The sequence below is a fragment of the Chiloscyllium punctatum genome, unplaced genomic scaffold, assembly GCF_047496795.1.
Source record: "Chiloscyllium punctatum isolate Juve2018m unplaced genomic scaffold, sChiPun1.3 scaffold_618, whole genome shotgun sequence".
Taxonomy (NCBI): Eukaryota; Metazoa; Chordata; class Chondrichthyes; order Orectolobiformes; family Hemiscylliidae; genus Chiloscyllium; species Chiloscyllium punctatum.
The window spans coordinates 35,001-45,154 of NW_027310352.1; positions in this window are offsets into that span (position 1 = coordinate 35,001).

Below are 10,154 nucleotides of genomic sequence, written 5' to 3' on the forward strand. Positions count from 1 at the left end.
TATCCCTGTAACCCCCCTACACCCCCTCCCTATCCCTGTAACCCCCTACACCCCCTCCCTATCCCTGTAACCCCCTACCGATCTCTGTAACCCCCCACACCCCCTCCCTATCCCTGTAACCCCCCTCCCTATCCCTGTAACCCCCTACACCATCTCCCTATCCCTGTAACCCCCCTACACCCCCTCCCTATCTCTGTAACCCCCTCCCTTTCCCTGTAACCCCCTACACCTTCTCCCTATCTCTGTAACCCCTACACCCCCTCACTGTCTCTGTAACCCCCTACACCCCCTCTCTATCTCTGAACCCCCTACACTCCTTCCCTATCCCTGTAACCCCCTACACCCCCTCCCTATCCCTGTAACCCCCTCCCTATCTCTGTAACCCCCTACACCCCCTCCCTAATCACTGTAACCCCCTACACCCCCTCCCTATCCCTGTAACCCCCTACACCTCCTCCCTGCAACCCCCACATCCCCTCCCTGTAACCCCCTACACCCCCTCCCTATCCCTGTAACCCCCTACACCCCCTCCCTATCCCTCTAACCCCCCTCCCTATCCCTGTAACCCCCTACACCCCCTCCCTATAACCCCCCTACCCTATCCCTGTAACCCCCCTACACCCCCTCCCTATCCCTGTAACCCCCTACACCCCCTCCCTATCCCTGTAACCCCCTACACCCCCTCCCTATAACCCCCCTACACCCCCTCCCTATCCCTGTAACCCCCTACACCTCCTCCCTGTAACCCCCACATCCCCTCCCTGTAACCCCCTACACCCCCTCCCTATCCCTGTAACCCCCTACACCTCCTCCCTGTAACCCCCACATCCCCTCCCTGCAACCCCCTACACCCCCTCCCTATCCCTGTAACCCCCTACACCCCCTCCCTATCCCTCTAACCCCCCTCCCTATCCCTGTAACCCCCTACACCCCCTCCCTATAACCCCCCTACACCCCTTCCCTATCCCTGTAACCCCCCTACACCCCCTCCCTATCCCTGTAACCCCCTACACCCCCTCCCTATCCCTGTAACCCCCTACACCTCCTCCCTGTAACCCCCACATCCCCTCCCTGTAACCCCCTACACCCCCTCCCTATCCCTGTAACCCCCTACACCCCCTCCCTATCCCTGTAACCCCCTACACCCCCTCCCTATAACCCCCCTACACCCCCTCCCTATCCCTGTAACCCCCTACACCTCCTCCCTCTAACCCCCCTACACCCCCTCCCTATCCCTGTAACCCCTACACCGCCTCCCTATCCCTGTAACCCCCCTACACCCCCTCCCTTTCCCTGTAACCCCCTACACCTCCTCCCTATCACTGTAACCCCCTACACCCCCTCCCTATTCCTGTAACCCCCCTACACCCCCTCCCTATCTCTGTAACCCCCCTACACCCCCTCCCTATCACTGTAACCCCCTACCTAACCCTGTAACCCCCATACAACCCCTCCCTATCCCTCTAACCCCCCTACACCCCCTCCCTATCCCTGTAACCCCCCTACACCCCTCCCTATCCCTCTAACCCCCCCTACACCCCCTCCCTATCACTGTAACCCCCCTCCACCCCCTCCCTATCCCTGTAACCCCCATACATCCCCTCCCTATCCCTCTAACCCCCCTACACCCCCTCCCTATCCCTGTAACCCCCTACACCCCCCTCCCTATAGCCCCCCTTCCCTATCCCTGTAACCCCCCCTCCCTATCCCTGTAACCCCCTACACCGCCTCCCTATCCCTGTAAACCCCCTATCCCCCCTCCCTATCTCTGTAACCCCCTACACCCCCTCCCTATCCCTGTAACCCCCTACACCCCCTCCCTATCCCTGTAACCCCCTCCCTATCCCTGTAACCCCCATACATCCCCTCCCTATCCCTGTAACCCCCCGACACCCCCTCCCTATCCCTGTAACCCCCCTACACTCCCTCCCTATCTCTGTAACCCCCCTACACCCCCTCCCTATCACTGTAACCCCCTCCACCCCCCTCCCTATCCCTGTAACCCCCATACATCCCCTCCCTATCCCTCTAACCCCCCTACACCCCCTCCCTATCCCTGTAACCCCCTACACCCCCTCCCTATAACCCCCCTTCCCTATCCCTGTAACCCCCCCTCCCTATCCCTGTAACCCCCTACACCGCCTCCCTATCCCTGTAAACCCCCTATCCCCCCTCCCTATCTCTGTAACCCCCTACACCCCCTCCCTATCCCTGTAACCCCCTACACCCCCTCCCTATCCCTGTAACCCCCTCCCTATCCCTGTAACCCCCATACATCCCCTCCCTATCCCTGTAACCCCCTCCCTATCCCTGTAACCCCCATACATCCCCTCCCTATCCCTGTAACCCCCCGACACCCCCTCCCTATCCCTGTAACCCCCCTACACCCCCTCCCTATCTCTGTAACCCCCCTACACCCCCTCCCTATCTCTGTAACCCCCGTACACTCCCTCCCTATCTCTGTAACCCCCTACACCCCCTCCCTATCCCTCTAACCCCCCCTACACCCCCTCCCTATCCCTCTAACCCCCCCTACACCCCCTCCCTATCCCTCTAACCCCCCCTACACCCCCCTCCCTATCCCTCTAACCCCCCCCTACACCCCCTCCCTATCCCTCTAACCCCCCCTACACCCCCTCCCTGTCTCTGTAACCCCCTACACCCCCTCCCTATCCCTGTAACCCCCCCTACACCCCCTCCCTATCTCTGTAACCCCCCACACCCCCCTCCCTATCTCTGTAACCCCCCTACACCCCCTCCCTATCTCTGTAACCCCCCACACCCCCTCCCTATCTCTGTAACCCCCCACACCCCCTCCCTATCTCTGTAACCCCCTACACCCCCTCCCTATCCCTGTAACCCCCTACACCCCCTCCCTATCCCTGTAACCCCCCTACACCCCCTCCCTATCCCTGTAACCCCCTACACCCCCTCCCTATCCCTCTAACCCCCCCTACACCCCCTCCCTATCCCTCTAACCCCCCTACACCCCCTCCCTATCCCTGTAACCCCCCTCCCCGAGGGCGTTGTGTCACTGTCCCATTCGGGGTATGTGTGTTTGGTGGAGGGGGTGTGATCGGGGAACTGCAGTGCTTTGAGATAGTGTTCCCCCCGTCCTCACTGTCTCCGTGTGGGGTGGGGGTGAAGTGCGTTGGGGTATTGAAGACACCCACCGACCCTTCCCCGCTCCCCCACCCAAACCCCCGGGCCAACGCCGAACCAACCCAAGCACCGAATGCTCGCTCACGCTCAGCTCGAAGGTAGCGTCCGCTCCTTTTGGGAGGGAGGGACGGGGGTTTTGAAGAGATTTTCTGGGGGTGGGGGGGGAGGCGGAGGTTTTGGTGATGCGAGCTGATCGGAGCAGGGCAGCGGGTGGAAGTGAAAGACACAACGGTGGGCGACGTGGGGTAGACAGGGAGGTGACGGAGTGTCTCAGTGGTTAGATCTGCTTTCTCGTGGCACTAGAGATCTCGGTTCGATCCCAACTCCCAGGGACCGCGTCCCGCTGTCGTCTGCACACTCCCCCCAGCTCCGAGTCTGCGTGGGTTTCCTCCGGGTGCTCCGATTTCCTCTCTCAGTCCGAAGGTGTGTACGTTAAGGCAGATCGGCCGTGGGGGAAATTGTCCCGTAGTGCCCAGGGATGTACAGGTTAGGGTGGATCGGCCGTGGGGAAATTGTCCCGTAGTGCCCAGGGATGTGCAGGTTAGGGTGGGATTGGCCGTGGGGAAATTGTCCCGTAGTGCCCAGGGATGTGTAGGTTAGGGTGGGTTGGCCGTGGGGAAATTGTCCCGTAGTGCCCAGGGATGTGCAGGTTAGGGTGAGATTGGCCGTGGGGAAATTGTCCCGTAGTGCCCAGGGATGTGCAGGTTAGGGTGGGATTGGCCGTGGGGAAATTGTCCCGTAGTGCCCAGGGATGTGCAGGTTAGGGTGGGATTGGCCGTGGGGAAATTGTCCCGTAGTGCCCAGGGATGTACAGGTTAGGGTGGGATTGGCCGAGGGGAAATTGTCCCGTGGTGCCCAGGGATGTGTAGGTTAGGGTGGGATTGGCCGTGGGAAATTGTCCCGTGGTGCCCAGGGATGTGCGGGGTAGATGGGTTGGCCGTGGGGAAATTGTCCCGTAGTGCCCAGGGATGTGCAGGTTAGGGTGGGATTGGCCGTGGGGAAATTGTCCCGTAGTGCCCAGGGATGTGCAGGTTAGGGTGGGTTGGCCGTGGGGAAATTGTCCCGTAGTGCCCAGGGATGTGTAGGTTAGGGTGGGTTGGCCGTGGGGAAATTGTCCCGTAGTGCCCAGGGATGTGCAGGTTAGGGTGAGATTGGCGTGGGGAAATTGTCCCGTAGTGCCCAGGGATGTGCAGGTTAGGGTGGGATTGGCCGTGGGAAATTGTCCCGTAGTGCCCAGGGATGTGCAGGTTAGGGTGGGATTGGCCGTGGGGAAATTGTCCCGTAGTGCCCAGGGATGTGCAGGTTAGGGTGGGATTGGCCGTGGGGAAATTGTCCCGTAGTGCCCAGGGATGTGCAGGTTAGGGTGGGATTGGCCGTGTGGAAATTGTCCCGTAGTGCCCAGGGATGTGCAGGTTAGGGTGGGATTGGCCGTGGGGAAATTGTCCCGTAGTGCCCAGGGATGTGCAGGTTAGGGTGGGATTGGCCGTGTGGAAATTGTCCCGTGGTGCCCAGGGATGTGGAGGTTAGGGTGGGATTGACCGTGGGGAAATTGTCCCGTAGTGCCCAGGGATGTGCAGGTTAGGGTGGGATTGGCCGTGGGGAAATTGTCCCGTAGTGTCCAGGGATGTGCAGGTTAGGGTGGGATTGGCCGTGAGGAAATTGTCCCGTAGTGCCCAGGGATGTACAGGTTAGGGTGGGATTGGCCGTGGGGAAATTGTCCGTAGTGCCCAGGGATGTGCGGGTTAGGGTGGATTGGCCGTGGGGAAATTGCAGGGTTACAAGGGGATGTGTTAAGGGTGGGGAGGGGGGTGGGTGGGGATGGGATTGCTTTCGGAAGCGTGGTGTGGACGTGATGGGTCGAACGGCCTGTGTCCACACCATCTGGATTCCGGACCAGGAGGGAAACATGTCGGGCTGTTCCCGCCATCAGGCTACGGACTTCCCTACAGTGAACATGTCAGAGGCTGTTGCTAGTCACTCGGAAGAGAATAACCAAGAGAAAAGGTCTTGCACAGAGACCAGGGGAGGGGGTCTGTGCTGGACACGCCTCCCCCCCCCCTTTGGGAGACGGAAACACAGGGACCAGGAGCACCCTGTTCAGTCCCTCTATCCGCCTGGACGTTCAAATGGCTGTTGTTCCCCCCGCGTTCCCCTTCCCACCACCCCCCCCCCCCCCCCCCCACCCCCCAAACACCAACACGCCTCGATCGGACCACGCTCCTTCTCCAACACGCGGCGTTCCTCGCCCCCCCCTCACCCATTTGGGTTCCCCTGCGAGTTCGGACGGTTGGGTGGGAACAGCGCCCCAACTCCCTGAGGATCCCGGAGGCGCGCGATCGCGTATAGATTGAAACACTCCCCTTTCGATGGTCGGAAATGGCCGATTCTCGTTGTTGAAAAAGGGGGTGTGCGGGGGGGGGGGGGGGATGGAGATGGAAGTGTTTGGACGACAGTACGAGAAATCATTTGTTACAGTCAAATACTCTGTCGCGGGGAACGAAATCCTGGCATCGCTCTCTGTGTGTCTCTCTCTCTCCCTCCCCCGAAGTTGGCATCGCCTCCAGGGCCAAGGGTCGCCAGATGGATTCCAACAGGCTCTCCCTCGCGCGACACCCAAACGCGCCCCCACCCCCAGATATTGAGGGGGAGGGGGAGGACTCTGAGAAACGGGTCGCGAGGAGCAGGGACACACAGAGGAGGGGGGTTCACCCCCCCTCCTGACTCCGACACGCCTTACCCCGATCCACCCCATCCGGGGAGGCAACAGGTTCAGGAGGGCGAAGGAAGAAGGGGCAACATCAGGTCCTATAGGTTCCCCTCTCAAAGGGCCCATACACCCCCTCACTGTCTCTGTAACCCCCCTACACCCCCTCCCTATCTCTGTAACCCCCCCTACACCCCCTCCCTATCTCTGTAACCCCCGACACCCCTCTCCCTGTCTCTGTAACCCCGACACCCCTCTCCCTGTCTCTGTAACCCCCTACACCCCCTCCCTATCTCCGTAACCCCCTACACCCCCTACCTGTCTCTGTAACCCCCGACACCCCTCCCTATCTCTGTAACCCCCCTACACCCCCTCCCTATCTCTGTAACCCCCCCTACACCCCCTCCCTATCCTGTAACCCCCTACACCCCCTCACTGTCTCTGAAACCCCCTACACCCCCCCCCTATCCCTGTAACCCCCTACACCCCCTCCCTGTCTCTGTAACCCCCGACACCCCTCTCCCTGTCTCTGTAACCCCTACACCCCCTCCCTATCTCTGTAACCCCCTACACCCCCTCCCTATCTCTGTAACCCCCCTACACCCCCTCCCTATCTCTGTAACCCCCCTACACCCCCTCCCTATCTCTGTAACCCCCTACACCCCTCCCTGTCTCTGTAACCCCCGACACCCCCCTCCCTATCTCTGTAACCCCCGACACCCCCTCCCTATCTCTGTAACCCCCTACACCCCCTCCCTATCTCTGTAACCCCCCTACACCCCCCTCCCTATCTCTGTAACCCCCCTACACCCCCTCCCTATCTCTGTAACCCCCATACGCCTCCTCCCTATCTCTGTAACCCCCCCTACACCCCCTCCCTATCCCTGTAACCCCCTACACCCCCTCCCTATCTCTGTAACCCCCTACACCCCTCCTGTCTCTGTAACCCCCCTACGCCTCCTCCCTATCTCTGTAACTCCCCTACACCCCCTCCCTATCCCTGTAACCCCCCTACACCCCCTCCTATCCCTGTAACCCCCCTACACCCCCCTCCCTATCCCTGTAACCCCCTACACCCCCTCCCTATCCCTGTAACCCCTACATCCCCTCCCTACCCCTGGAACCCCCCTCCACCCCCTCCTAGCCCTGTAACCGGGTGTATGTGGGGTGCGCGTTTGAGGAGACAGTGGTGTAGGGTTGTGGGAGAAAGAGGGTGGGGGTTCGGTAGAGGGGGTCCATGTAGACCGAATCCCTCGACAGTCCACCCCCCACCCCATGGAGGGCGAGGGGTCACGTGTAGAGATCAAAGTCTAATCCTCCGGGAGCTGTAGAACACTCCGGCCTGCTCTCCCAGCTTCCGACAATACACCCCGCTTCCAAAATAATCCTGCTCCGTCCATTCCTGGGGGGTGGGGAGAGAGAGAGAGAGGGGGGGGGGGGGGGAGTGGGGGAGAGACGGGGGAGACGGAGAGGGGGGAGGGGGAGACAGCAGAGGGGGGGGACGGGGGGGAGACAGAGGAGGGGGAGAGACGAGAGACAGAGGCGGGGGGGGGGGGAAGAGGGGAGAGAGAGAGCAAGCTGTTAGACACACCAATCCCAAGAAGAGCGAGAGGCCAGCAGACTGTAAGATGTAATTGCTCGTACACTAGCCCCGAGTGCGAGAGCGTGAGACGGGGCGCGCGCGAGAGCAAGAGAGAGAGAGACAGGGCACGAGACGAAGTGAGAGAGAGAGAGAGAGAGAGAGAGAGAGAGAGAGAGAGAGAGAGAGAGAGAGAGAGAGAGAGTGAGAGACAGGGCACGAGACGAAGTGAGAGAGAGATAGAGAGATAGAGAGAGAGAGGGGGAGAGACAGGGCACGAGATGAAGTGAGAGAGAGAAAGAGAGAGAGTGAGAGACAGGGCACGAGACGAAGTGAGAGAGAGAAAGAGAGAGAGTGAGAGACAGGGCACGAGACGAAGTGAGAGAGAGAGAGAGAGAGAGAGGGAGAGACAGGGCACGAGACGAAGTGAGAGAGAGATAGAGTGAGAGTGAGAGACAGGGCACGAGACGAAGTGAGAGAGAGAGAGAGAGAGAGGAGAGTGTGAGAGTGAGAGACAGGGCACGAGACGAAGTGAGAGAGAGTGAGAGAGAGAGAGAGACAGGCACGAGACAAAGTGAGAGAGAGATAGAGAGATAGAGAGAGGGAGGGGGAGAGACAGGGCACGAGATGAAGTGAGAGAGAGAATAGAGAGAGAGTGAGAGAGAGAGTGAGAGACAGGGCATGAGACAAAGTGAGAGAGAGATAGAGAGATAGAGAGAGAGAGGGGGAGAGACAGGGCACGAGATGAAGTGAGAGAGAGAAAGAGAGAGAGTGAGAGACAGGGCAAGAGACGAAGTGAGAGAGAGAAAGAGAGAGAGTGAGAGACAGGGCACGAGACGAAGTGAGAGAGAGAGAGCAGAGAGAGAGGGAGAGACAGGGCACGAGATGAAGGAGAGAGAGAAAGAGAGAGAGTGAGAGACAGGGCACGAGACGAAGTGAGAGAGAGAGAGAGAGAGAGAGAGAGAGAGAGAGACAGGGCACGAGACGAAGTGAGAGAGAGAGAGCGAGAGAGAGAGAGAGAGAGAGAGAGAGGGAGAGACAGGGCACGAGACGAAGTGAGAGAGAGATAGAGAGATAGAGAGAGGGAGAGACAGGGCACGAGACGAAGTGAGAGAGAGATAGAGAGATAGAGGGAGAGACAGGGCACGAGACGAAGTGAGAGAGAGATAGAGAGAGTGAGAGACAGGGCACGAGACGAATTGAGAGAGAGAGAGAGAGAGAGAGAGAGGGGGAGAGACAGGGCACGAGACGAAGTGAGAGAGAGAGAGTGAGAGACAGGGCACGAGACGAAGTGAGAGAGAGAGAGAGAGAGAGAGAGAGAGTGTGAGAGTGAGAGACAGGGCACGAGACGAAGTGAGAGAGAGTGAGAGAGAGAGTGAGAGACAGGCACGAGACAAAGTGAGAGAGAGATAGAGAGATAGAGAGAGGGAGGGGGAGAGAGGGCACGAGATGAAGTGAGAGAGAGATAGAGAGAGAGTGAGAGAGAGAGGTGAGAGACAGGGCATGAGACAAAGTGAGAGAGAGATAGAGAGATAGAGAGAGAGAGGGGGAGAGACAGGGCACGAGATGAAGTGAGAGAGAGAAAGAGAGAGAGTGAGAGACAGGGCAAGAGACGAAGTGAGAGAGAAAGAGAGAGAGTGAGAGACAGGGCACGAGACGAAGTGAGAGAGAGAGAGAGAGAGAGAGAGAGAGAGAGAGACAGGGCACGAGACGAAGTGAGAGAGAGAGAGCGAGAGCGAGAGAGAGAGAGAGATGAGAGAGACAGGGCACGAGACGAAGTGAGAGAGAGATAGAGAGATAGAGAGAGGGAGAGACAGGGCACGAGACGAAGTGAGAGAGAGATAGAGAGATAGAGGAGAGACAGGGCACGAGACGAAGTGAGAGAGAGATAGAGAGAGTGAGAGACAGGGCACGAGACGAATTGAGAGAGAGAGAGAGAGAGAGAGAGAGAGGAGAGACAGGGCACGAGACGAATTGAGAGAGAGAGAGAGAAGACAGGGCACGAGACGAAGAGAGAGGAGCAGAGAGTGAGAGTGAGAGACAGGGCACGAGACGAAGTGTGAGAGAGAGAAGAGAGAGAGAGAGAGAGAGAGAGAGAGAGAGAGAGAGAGAGAGTGAGAGACAGGCACGAGACAAAGTGAGAGAGAGATAGAGAGATAGAGAGAGGGAGGGGGAGAGACAGGGCACGAGATGAAGTGAGAGAGAGATAGAGAGATAGTGAGAGAGAGAGTGAGAGACAGGGCATGAGACAAAGTGAGAGAGAGATAGAGAGATAGAGAGAGAGAGGGGAGAGACAGGGCACGAGATGAAGTGAGAGAGAGGAAAGAGAGAGAGTGAGAGACAGGGCACGAGACGAAGTGAGAGAGAGAGAGAGAGAGAGAGAGAGAGAGAGAGAGAGAGAGACAGGGCACGAGACGAAGTGAGAGAGAGAGAGCGAGAGAGAGAGAGAGAGAGAGAGAGAGAGAGAGAGGGAGAGACAGGGCACGAGACGAAGTGAGAGAGAGATAGAGAGATAGAGAGAGGGAGAGACAGGGCACGAGACGAAGTGAGAGAGAGATAGAGAGATAGAGGGAGAGACAGGGCACGAGACGAAGTGAGAGAGAGATAGAGAGAGTGAGAGACAGGGCACGAGACGAATTGAGAGAGAGAGAGAGAGAGAGAGAGAGGGGGAGAGACAGGGCACGAGACGAAGTGAGAGAGAGAGAGTGA